The sequence below is a fragment of the Abramis brama genome, assembly GCF_963993115.1.
Source record: "Abramis brama genome assembly, chromosome: 22".
In the NCBI taxonomy this organism is placed as follows: Eukaryota; Metazoa; Chordata; class Actinopteri; order Cypriniformes; family Leuciscidae; genus Abramis; species Abramis brama.
In genome coordinates this window covers 14,231,456-14,244,615 of record NC_139984.1, presented here as the reverse complement: position 1 = coordinate 14,244,615, position 13,160 = coordinate 14,231,456, and positions in this window count along the sequence as shown.

The window sequence follows — 13,160 nt, the reverse complement described above, 5'->3', positions numbered from 1 at the left end:
TAAGAAATGTCAGCCTACCATCAAGGTCTTCAAAGCGAGCTCCTGTCTCCGTCACCAGAAACAGTGCGCACACAACACACACACACACACACACACACACACACACACACACACACACACACACACACACACACACACACTGCCAGCTAAGGGCTATTCCCGCTCACTTCAAACAGAAACTTTAATAACAAGCACCCAATGAATCATTTCTCCTTTATTATTCATTTCTCTCTCTGTCTCTCGCTCGTGCTGTACTGCAGTGCGGAGGCTGTCTCTGCAGTAGTCCCTATTGCTCTCTCCATCATACCCCATCACCCCCCTACTCTCAAATACTGCAACCCACTGCACCCCAGACCTTCAGTGTACTGCACAGGCATTGCCACTGCTCTGCTGTACATATGGGAAAGCGACAGCATGCAACATGCAGTGGGATTTTCTGGAAACTTGATTTATTTATAGGGAATGGATATTATAAATCTCATTAAAGGAATCCTTAGGGGCACACAGAGGAAAACTGTATTCTAGCGGATATGTGGGGTCAGTTTGGGTTTCTGTTCAAGCAATCTGATTTGTGGAGACTGGATTTCCATCACCTTTACATAGGGATTGTAGACAGCAATATTAGAGCAAAGAGACCCATATATTGTGTCACATAATTGGCTGTTTGCACAGTATGGACAATGTGTCCACATACCTCTAAACCTGCCTGATTATAACCTAAGTGGGGTAATAACATTTAAATTAGCCAAAACTGCACTTCATTCAGCTCAATCCACAGCAGGTGTTGCTTTGTTAAAGGGGTGGTATAATGCCCATTTTTACAAGATGTAAAATAAGTTTCTGATGTCCCAGAGTGTGTATGTGAAGTTTTAGCTCAAAATTAATTTTTGTAGCATGTTAAAATTGTCCCTAATTGAGGGTGAGCAAAAAAGGGGTTTGTGTGTGTCCCTTTAAATGCAAATGAGCTGCTGCTCCCTTTGAAGAAGAGGGCGGAGCTACAACAGCTGGTGCCCTTTAGCAGCTTGCAGACATGCACTAAAATGTCAGAAACTGTTCTGTCTTTTATGTTCAGACAGGGGTCGGACAATGATGAAGATACTCAAGAAGAAGTGACAACATGCAGAATGCAACAGGACGTTTCTGAATGGTTAGTTGATGAATTTATGTAGCTGACGTGGAGTTAACTATCTTCAAGTCATTGATTTGCATATTCTGTCATGATAATCTATAAATTGCTTGTGTGGGAACTGTTGTAAGATGCCTACAGAGTGGCATGCTATTGCATTTGTGTTACGTATTGTATTGCAATAAATGTGAAAAGACGGAAGCCACAGTTTGAGCAGACTCCCAAATGTGCTCTACAACAACAACTCTTCCTCTTCTCATATCGTGGAATCGTTATATTATTTATGGACATATCGCGGAGCTGTAAATGAATGATCAGAAAATCTTGTTCACAATGAGAGAATGACGGCAGTAGAAAGGTCTAAAGCGACTCAAGGACATTATCGAAACTCTTACTTTATTTTGTGCATTATTGTTTACTTTTTTTTCTTGAAAACTGAGGAGGTAAAATCTCTGTTACTGTCTTTTGTGAGGAAAACACTTAACTTAACTCTACTTAACTTACTCTAGAGTTCCTTAACTCTCTCTAGAGTCTCTTAGGCCTTGTCCCAAATGGCACCCTAATGACTCACGGCCGTCCTTCCGCACTTACATAAAGCCGCTTTGACTGTCGGGAAGAAGTCTGCTGCAGAGCTCCCTTCAGGGCAGGCTCAGCAAAAGTGGGCGCATCGAGGGCACTTAATCAACCGCAGAGGGAGACGCTCGCGAGCACCCTTCTGAAAACTAAAATGACAAATGGAACACCCAGTCTCATGGACTTAATGGACACGCAGCGGTCATTGTAAGTCCACAAGTGTATGTGAAGTGTGCCATTTGGGACAGGACCTTAGAAGCTTTGTAGACAAAAAAATAATAAGACTCACTTCGGTTGACTGTTTTTTAATGTATCAGTGTAAGGGAACGCTTCAAATAATTCTCAGAACACAAAAACACACTTGTCGCCACATACTGCCATAACACAGAAAAATATATTTTGGTTCAATGGATTTAAAATATTTAAGTCACTGGGATGAATCAAAATACCATACGTACAGTGGTTTATGCTCATTTAACTTTGATAAATTATTTTAACATTTTAAAAACATTACACACTTCATCCCTACTTCCAATAAAATAAATGCATAGATTATTGTTGACACCATTGAGGTTGGCCATGGCTATCTGTAAAATCACAACAAAAAAAAAAAAAAAAAAAAACTTAAGGAGAGAAAAAAAGAAGAAAAAAACCTGCGGTTTAGTAGCTGCTCTCGCACTCAGTTTTTTAAATATTTCAGTGACATGTCAAACCTTAATGTCAAACAGAGAGTTCTTCTGCCCTACAAAGGCAAAAGACCTTAACTCGCTAGAGTGTGGAACTGAGAAAAATTACTTTAAAGATTGTTAGTTGTCCCGCCAAATTAATTATAGGTAGGACACTGGAAATCTGGCAAATAGATGTTTTAGTAATGAAAATTATATACATTAAAAAAATCTTGAGCTCAAACTTGACTTTTGACCACTATTTTAAAGTTAATGTACTCTGCCTTTGTATTGCCAGCAAAAAGTGAGAAGTCATGCCAAGGCAAAAGGCAGTAACTTCCACATTAGCAATATTTGGTTGCTGATCACCATTAACAAAATCATTATAGTAACACCTATATAAAATCTAGTGATCATGGCATTTATTTTGTATGATTTACAATTATTTATAGCCATCTACTTATTACTATCCTGTGCTTTGGTTGTATTCTGATGGCATTATTAATACATTTGACATGACAAAATACCTCCATAGATATATTAGTCCAGCGTTGGCTCGACCGTGTTTAGGGCGGGGCTGAAGGCGCCGGCGAAGTTTTGGCACTCTGCCAGCTAGATGCATGAGTGTTTCAACCAGGTCCGGTACCCGAACTGGGTGAGGCGGGGCTTTAGTTATTTGTTGTATTCATCTGCTACGGCATGTGAAACATTTTTCTGTCAATGCTGCATAATCCTTAAAAAACGATAAAAACGTTTTTCGATGGAGCGGTTTCAGACCATACTAAATGTTCTGACCGCATTTGTGCAGGACAAAGCTCTGAGGACATCAGAAGTTAGAGGGACTGGTGGCAGCTGTACAAAGTACACAGGCTACACCGTAATTTGAATTTTAATGGACAGTAAAACAAAGGCAGATAACCGTACAATCTGGTAGGTAGCATTATTTGATAGACCACCGGCACAGTAACTTCATATTGACGCACGGCTAAACAAAGGCAGAGTACCGTAACTCAATATGAGCATTCCCAAAACAAAGCCAAAGAGCGGTAACTGATGTTACGGTGTTCTGCCTTGGTTTCTCATGGGCTTTTGGAAGTTACTGTTAAGACAACTCATTATTTTCTCGAAAAAACAACAGAATTGATTCAAGATACTTATCCACATGATAAAGGAGGTCTTGAATGTACCAAAAATATAAATAACTCATTTTCGACCAAAAACAAAGTTACGGTCTTTTGCCTTTACACGGCAGTCTTCTAAAGAGGGCTGTTGAAGTCATTCCTGAAGAGTCTCAGCTGAGCTGCTCCAGTGACAGAGTAATTCCTAACGGGAAGCTCTAGGGACCTATACACCGCCTAAGTCTCATTTGTCTTGCTGAAGACCTGCGTGTTTGGCCCAAAAGAGAGTAAAGTGGGATTAATTTCCATAACATCCCACCCCGATTCAATCAGCTCTCATTGACTGGCTACTTCCCCTCACAGACGGCACAGATGAGATCCGGACACTGCTTAATGTCACTGCCTGTTGTGCAGTTGTGCTAATGAAAACGATAGCTGCCTGCAGATGTCAGGAAGCAGCTTTAAGAGGGGAGGAGTGGGGTAAACCAGCGACTCCGGGGAGACCTAAATCTAATATAGATAGATAGAGTAGTACAAGGGTTTTCAAATCGCAGAAAACTTCAGAGAAAAAAAAAGTGCTAAAAATCTTTAAAAAACAAACATGCAATAACTACAACAAGTATGAGGTTAAATCACGATTATTTTATTGTTCATAGTCATGGTTTTATATTGAAGCATGTTTCCGCCATGGAATAAAAAAATGTAAAAGATAATTGCAACTTTTTTCTCAGAACTGCGAGATATAAACTTGAAATTGTGAGTTATAAAGTCAGAATTGCAGGATATGAACTCAAATTTCTGACTTTTTTTCCTCACAATTGTGAGTTAAAATGTCAGAATTGCAAGATATAAACTCGGTTGTGATAAATAAAGTCAGACTGAATTGTGAGAGAGGCCTATAAACTCACAATTTAGATTTTTTTTGCCATTCACACTTGCTAAATCTGATCGGATTTCGATTGGAAATGCACAAAAATAGAATTTGGAGTGACAGTCTGAACGTGGCTAAAGTTAACTACAGTATACCAGTCTATCTCATCTGCTAACAAGCTCCAATATCATCACTTTGGCCATGTTCACAATAGTCATGTTCCCATTACCCTTCAAATTGCGAATTGAAAATATGCAGAATATAAACACTTAAATTTCGCTAAAACAACCATATATTTAAAAAATAAAAAAATAAATTATGCTTGCATGAGGTGTTTTTTCAGGCAATTTGAGAAAAAAGGAAATTTTGCAAAACTGCAATGGAAACACATTTACAGGTCACCTGGCCTACGTTAAACTCGATCATTCTTTAAAGATGACGTGGTATGTTTGGACAGAAGACGAGATAGAGTTCTTTATTAAACTCATAAAAGACAAAAGAATTACGAGAATATTGGATTCTAAACAACAAAGAAATGCCACAATTTATATCAAGACCTTGAAGCAGATAGGAGGGAGAAACACTTCATACGTCTGCTGCTCCCAGTATAAGGGAACTGAACTGATGAATTGGGATCTCACCTTCGAGTGTAAACTAAACGAGCCAATGCACATTGGCGTGCGAGATTTGCATCACGTGCTTCGCCCCACAGCGCGGGTAAATACGGAAGCAGATGCAACACAGAGCGTTGAACGTTGAGTTTGAGTTGTTCAAAATCTTTCTTTTTAGTAAACTCTGTGTACACAAACAATGTTCTCAATGCTCGAGTTCATGTGTAGAGCCCCTGGTGATACTTCGAGCAAAGTTTCATGTTGTGTCGAGCCTTCTTAGTGTTTTAAAAATAGCGATTTTTGATGCTATCATAGAAGTGCCCCAAGCACTCTGATTCAAAAGGCAATTTGACCAAAAATGAAAATACGGTCAAACTTAAAAGTGGAGTTTCCATTCTTATTATGCTTTTAAACGAAAGTTTGCCTCGGGTAGATAAACAAAAAGGTTGCATTTTGGCTAGAGTTACCCTTTAAAGTTCTGGTGATGAGGGCTAGATAAGTTCCAGGTGTGCGTGGTTACGTGCCAGGGAGGATGATGGGAAATATAGTCAGTCAGTCATATTTATTTATAGAGCACATTTAAAAACAACAGCTGTTGGCCAAAGTTCTGTACAAAGTGTACACAAGTATCCTAATGAGTAAACATAAAACCACAGATAAACAATGCACAAAACAATGCAAAACCACTCCGCCCACTTATGACCATAAGCAGCAGTAAATAATTGGGTTTTAAGCATTTAAAATCAATATATGTTGGTGCAGTCTTTATGTAAGATGGCAGATTGTTCCAAAGCTGTGGAGCAGCCACTGAAAAGGCACAATCTCCTTTTAATTTTAAACGTGTCCTTGGAACAGTCAGCTGTAGACTACTGGTTGACCTAAGATTTCTAAAAACATTATGGTGGGATGAAAGGAGATCAGAGATGTATGGAGGAGCCAGTCCATGCAATCCCTTATAAACAAACAACAGTGTTTTGAACTCAATAGGATGTTTAACTGGAAGCCAATGGAGAGAGAACAATACTGGCGAAATATGTTCTCTTTTCCTTGTTCCTGTCAACAATCTAGCAGCAGCATTTTGGACTAGTTGAAGACGTGACAGTAGGGACTGTGAGACACCCAAGTATAGTACATTACAGTAGTCTAATCTTGATGAAATAAAAGCATGCATCACAGACTCCATGTCTCTGGGTGATAAAAATGCCTTATTTTTTTCAATATTCTTTAACTGATAAAATCAACTTCTGACCACAGCATTGATCTGTTTGTCAAAAGTCAGAGCAGAGTCAAAAGTAACACCCAGATTTCGAACATGTGTATGGCAATTGCCAGATAAAGGTCCCAATTTACTGGCAACAACCTCTGTGAATGTAGATAAGCCAAAAATTAAGACTTCCATCTTGGAATCATTTAACTGAAGGAAGTTGCCAGACATCCACTGTTTAACGTCTCTCAAACAATAAAATAAACACTGCAGACTAGAATCATCCTTTGGATGTAAAGGAACATAACACTGAGTATCATCTGCATAGCAGTGGTATGATACATTATACTTACTAAAAATATTATACAACGGAAGCATGTATAAGGAAAATAAAACAGGACCCAAGATCGAGCCCTGCGGAACCCCATATAAAACTGGTGCACAAAGTGAAAAGTAATTGCCCGTCTCTACTGAGAAGGTTTGATCCTTTAAATATGAAGCAAACCAATTCAAAACACAACCTTGGATACCAATTTGCTGTAAACGATTTAAAAGAATGCCATGATCGAGAATGTCGAATGCCGCGCTAAGATCCAGCAGAAATAAGTCATTTAGTACTTTAAGCAGTGCAGACTCTGTACTGTGCTGTGATCTGAAACCAGACTGATATTTATCCAAAATACCATTTTCCTGTAAGAAGGAAGAAAGCTGATTAAAACACAACCTTCTCCAAAACTTTTGATAAAAATGGCAATTTAGAGATGGGGCGATAGTTATTCAAAACTGTTGGATCAAAGTTTGTTTTTTTGAGCTGCGGCTGAACAATGGCATGTTTAAAATGAGATGGAACTATCCCACTAACTAAGCTACTATTGGTTATTGACAATAAGCTAGGAGTAATAGAATCAAGTATATCTGATAAAAGGCGAGGATAAACAACATCCAGTGAGCAAAAGGTGAACTTCATTTGTCAAAAAATTTGTTGCAGATGACTATGAGACACTGGAGAAAACTCAGATAAATTTGTTAAAATCTGTGACGATGTTGACTGAAGTAGGTCCAAAGAAGAGTCCAAAAAACATGATCTTATAGCATCAATTTTGCCGCAAAAAAACTTGAAGTTTTCACAGGCCATAGGAGAGGGATCAGGATATAAATTAGAAATCGAATTCAGCACATTTATATAGTTCATAATCAGTATTCTGGTGAGTGTGATGGTCGGATGAGTGAGGGAGAGCCTGGTGTGATCGAAACAACAATTTAATATCTATTTAATAGAAATGAAGTATATTCAAGATAATACTTTATACGTTTTTGCCGGTTCGATGAATTCGCTGGTGTGAATTCCCAGGGAGTGTTCCTTCTGCTCCAGCCACAAAAAGTGGACTGCAGGAAGGTCCATGCTGACAACAAAACAAATTAAATAAAGAAAATGCCACAAAAAAAAACAAAAAAAAAAAACATTATAAATACTAAACCAAATGATGACTAATAGGCTAATTAATTGAAAACAGGTGAACTAAATGAAACTAACACAGACTAGAAATTAGGTCAAGACAGGAACAAACAAAGCATACTCCTGACAATTACTGCACACTGTTTTATAATATACTAAAATACTATTTATACTTATTGCAAAGAAAATCCTGCAATTTTTGCCAAGTGTAAAATATAATATATCGCTATTTACACTTAGTGTAAATAGAATATATTGCTAAGAAAACATGCTTTTTTCACTTAGTGTAAATAGCATCTATCGCTTGGTGCACTTGGTGCAAATTGCCACAGCCATTGTAAACAGTCGAAAGGACTGGAGAAGTCCGGCATTCATCACCAGAGAGAAATTTCACCGAAAGACTATAATTATGAGGTCTAAAAATAAATAAATACATTTAAAAGGTTTAAACATAACCATATGTATAGATTAACTCACAGTAAGATCATTAAGATGCACTTAGAAAATAGATGCAATAGGATGCATTTCCATTTAATGCCAACTTTAAAATGTTGCTGCCTTCAAAGGAAGGGGGTCCCCAGCAAAAGAAGCATCATATTTGGGGTCCTTGCCATCAAAAAGCCCCGCATTAGTACATCTAGTGACTCTCAACTGATAGCCCTGTGAAATCTGTGCAAAAGAATTGAACACCAGGTGGATTAGAGCTGTTAAAACCAGAAAAAGCTCACATTTTTAACACAAAAACACATACACACAGAGGAAGAGATGTGATTTGAGTTGTATGTCACACTAATGCCACTTTCAGACTTATTAAGCTCTTCACCATGGCGACGATGAGTCATTCGCCAGCTCCAGACCCTTGCCATTGTCACTGTCAGACAGCTTCCAAAAGAAAATAAATAAATAAATAAACACATTAAATGTTTTAAAACCACATCTAACAGTCTTACATTAAGTCCACATGTCCAGTTCTTTCAGTCTAGAAAGAATAAATACACCCATTCCCGATAGTCTAAATGAAATTTGTTTGGCTGATATTTTTGGCATATCACTTCCTCCAACCTTTTTACCCAGGCTATATGTTGGTCGAACAACAACTTTTTTTTTTTAAACCCAGAAATGTTTTAGAACATCGTAAAACATATTAAGTGTTTATCAATTACCCAAATGTGGGTAATTTTGGTAAAAGACAGCAAGGACTGTAGTTATTTTCATCACATGCGTGTATGGCTGACAGTCCATTTCCACAAGCTGCATGATGCACTGTCAATGTTGATATAACTCACATGTCATGCATTTTACCTCAATGCACAGTAATGACAGCCTATCACTTGGTAAGGGTCTCGGCGTGCCGATACGTCATTCACATGCTACCTTCTGCGAGACTGTGAGGATTTATAGCATCATATCATGACATTGCTCAGAATTCATGTTATTACCCAACATTCATCACACATACATTGTTCACATGGTCCATATCCATAATTATCTCAAGCTCAGCTGGGAGAGACTTTCATTTGCATGTTCTCTGACTGCAAAAAAGCAAGTCTTAAACTTAACAGATCTTTTTTTTCTTTTTTTTTCATCATTGGAAAATTGGCAATCAATAAGAAGCTTTAACAGGTTGATTGAAGGAAAATATTCCACTTCATCTAGTGATCATTCTGTTTTCTGTGTGCTAAAGTATCCTGTTACTGTTTAATGGACTGACAAACTGTTCCAAATGATTTAATGTCTTCAGCTGTCCGAATGGAAAGCCAACACTAAAGGGCGCATGATTTTAAAAATAAATAATAAAATATAGACGGTTCCAACTCATTAGCCTACTGAGTAATGTAGCTAAACTAATAGCTTTGCTTCTTTGAAGTGACACGACTGCCCAACACTGATATGCCATATTTCCTGCTGCCTCTATTTCTGACACACGCTCACAAGCACAGCCTTAATCTCCTCTGTAACAGCAGGTGATAAGCTAAGCCATTGGGGTAAGAAAGGATATAATCTCAACTACTTCCCTGGACCCTTTTCTTATCCAATAAGACTCGGAGCCAATCTATTCATTTCCTTGTTAAGAGTTTGAACCTGTGCTATATTCCCTGCTGGGTTTACAAGAAAATCACAACGCACAAAATCCTGAACAAAACACAGATCCTGAACAGGATCTCTGTTAGATCGAGGTGTAACTTTCCACTATTGCATTTTAAGAGGCCATACTTATGCAGATATACTAATTAGAGATGCACAGCACAAACCTTTCCATCTAATGAAAATTAAAAAATGTACTACTGCCAGGCAAAAGATATCATCCATTTTGGCATGGATATAAGGATCCCAGACAAAGGAAAAGGCAATTTATTCATGCCTGACATATCTGTCCACATCTGCAGAGGTCAAGCAAATAAAATTGCAAATTGATTCCCTCTCCATAATTGGGAAGCACTGTGTGTGGAGGAGAACCAGATGCACTATCTCTGAAGACTGCCAGTTTCAATAAGTGTCAAGGAGGAGCTTCTTGAGTCCACGTAAGCCGAAGACACTTCTAGGTCCTGAAGAAGGCTCTTCAGATGGTCACTGACAAAAATATCAATCTACACATACACTCAGGGGATCATGGAAGATAAGTTTGAATAAGTCGAGTGCTACTAAAAGGATGAGACTGTACAGGTGTGTGTTAGGTGTGCGGTCTTTGTAGGGAGCAAATTTACCCTATAAAAATGGCAAAACCTAAAAAACCTGCATTGAAAACCTACATTGATGGACCAACCCCACAAGAAAAGCAGAATATTAGCAGAAAACAGTAGTATGTCCAAAAAAAAAACAAAAAAAAAAAACAGTATAGGTGAAAAGTACCCAGATGACCGAAAAAAATAATTAAAAAATGTAGATGTATTGCAATTGATTCTGTAAGTCACATGACAATGGATGGATGTAGTAAATCCAGATTACATTCATACTGCACACATTTATACTTTGTGATTTTACTTTGTGTTTTAATTTGTTCTTTGTGTTTTAGAATGTGCTTCTTTAATGGTTGCAAAGTTAGTTCTTCATCAAATGTAGCACTTACACAGTATGCAATTTCGGACACAGCGAGCTTCAAGCTAAACCTTAAGCATGGTAAAGGAGAGAAGAAAAAACAAAACAAAAACACTCACCTGGCCTGCTGCTCCCAAGACTAAACTATATATGTTACAGTTACTAACGCTTCTCATTGAAGTCTTGAAGGAGATCAGTGAAAACAAAGAACAAACAACAGACTCTCCTGAGTCCTGACTGACGGGGTCAGTGGTTTGAGTAAATGGAAATAGAGGCGTAAGCAACAAGACAAGAGTAGTCTCAAAGAGAGAGAGAGAGAGAGAGAGAGGTGGGAGATTAGTTTCATAAAAAACCTCTGGTGCACAGACAGTAAATTTTAAATGCATATAGATGTTAAAAGTTTGCAAATGTTTTGTCAGTACATTAACATATAGATCTAAGCTAATCCTCATGTACAGTTCTACAAATTTCGATTCTGATTTCAGGATGTTTTTCAAGGAAAAGCTGCCTCCTGAATGTTTATCTTGCGGGTTGATCCCATGTTGAGAACAGCCCCAGTGGTAAATCAAGGTTAAACAGACAGCATCACAGAACGCTGCATCTTTTCTCATGCCGGTAATTTCCTTCCCCTCCACTGGGCCTCTGCCTCTCTTCCAAACGTTTAATGCCAGTTGGAGAGCGATATTACGGAGCCCACAATACTATCCATAAAGATTAACATTTCCCATTTTCCGACCAAGACCCTTTCATGTTTTATTCATGGGAAAGCTTGAGCTGTGTGGTCCAGAATTATATGAGATTTAGGTGGCATATACCAGTCGGTTAGATCTGCCTTCCTACTCTTTTATTCATGAGCGTCTCTCTCTTCCTCAATGTTTGAGGAAGTAAATTAGTGACCACTCCGGCTCTGGTGACCGTGACTCTACACAGAGAGCTGAATGACACAAATTTGTGTTTGTAGGAGCAAATATAATCATTGAGGAGTAGACAGAGGCATACACGCTCAAACATTCAACCTCACACAAACACAAAATACACACACATATACAAACATGAGCAGTCATATGCAGGTGACTGCAAACACAAAGAACAAAACAGTCTGGTAATGGCATATGCTAATCAGTGGACAGAACACAGAGGAAAGAGCTGTCTGGCCATCTGATCAAAGGATTAGCATAACACTGACCACACACAGATCACAAAATATCTAGTTCAAAAGTTTCACATAAACCATTGGGATGAACGATTTTATTCCTCAGGCAACTCTCAAGGTTATGTGCATGAATGGTTTGAAAAGCTAATTTCTTGCATGTGTTGCATATGCCATTGGTTTTCAACTGGTTTTGCTTCAAGACCTGATTTTTACATGCTACAAGTTTTGACCCAACACAGTACTGAGATTTCTTGTCATACAAAATTTTTAAAGTCACAATGAAACAAAAGTAGCGACAGATCTTTTCTTCCATATTGTGACGTACAAGTTTAACGGATTATTGGAAAAGAAAAATTTAGGGCTGAACTTGGTTCTATCTACCTGATGAAGGCAAATATGAATGTGAGTATGCCTGAACAATATTTAAAAGTTATAAAAATATCGCAAGCGTACATATCAAGATATCGCACTGGCTTCCGATAACAGATTGTTTTTAATACAGTAACATTGTTGCTGCATATCGCGTCAAGTTTACTTTGTTTTCTTTTACTTATTTCTGCATGACCAGAGCTGGAAGTGTCCAATAAGGGAGACATCCAAAATGTGCAAAATGTGCAGTGCTGGGATGCTCCAGGAACAGCCTGAAAAACCCTGGCTTACTTTGATGTTAAAATGACACCATCAGAATTGTGACATAACTTTTTATGTAAATGCTTCAGTAAAACACTGTTGTTCACTTTTCAGAAGTTGTAGGGATACTTGCTTTTCTCAGATAGAACATGTATGTTGGTTATATCATTTTCAGTTTTTAAATATATTTAAATATAATTTTAATTGATTGTACACACTTAAAGCATTATCTTATTGCATATTGCCTTATTCAACAAGTTATCGCATATCACATTTTTCTTCAATATTGTGCAGCCCTAAATGCGAGCTTACTGTAAGAAAGGGGACATTTTCACCAGAAAAAAAGGCCTAAATGATACGTGTGGAAAGATTCAAAATAAGATCAGTAACATGCATGTTGAAAATAGATTTTAAATTTTCATTTCATGACGACTTTAAAATCATTCAAATGGACTCAATAGTCCCAACAAGATGGACATTTGTGAGTTTCTAATTATCTTTTTAATCTTGATTAATTCATTTCCTTGGAAATCAATAATTCAGTTTGACTGGACGTACAGCTTTTAATTTCAGCAACAAAAGATATGGAATGACCCTATCAGAACAGACCTCGACCTATTTTTGGGTCATGACCCACCAGTTGAGAATCATTGCCATACACTGATCAATAGTCAGGATTGTGAGAGGTGAGAGAAAGTTGAGAGACATGCACTGTCC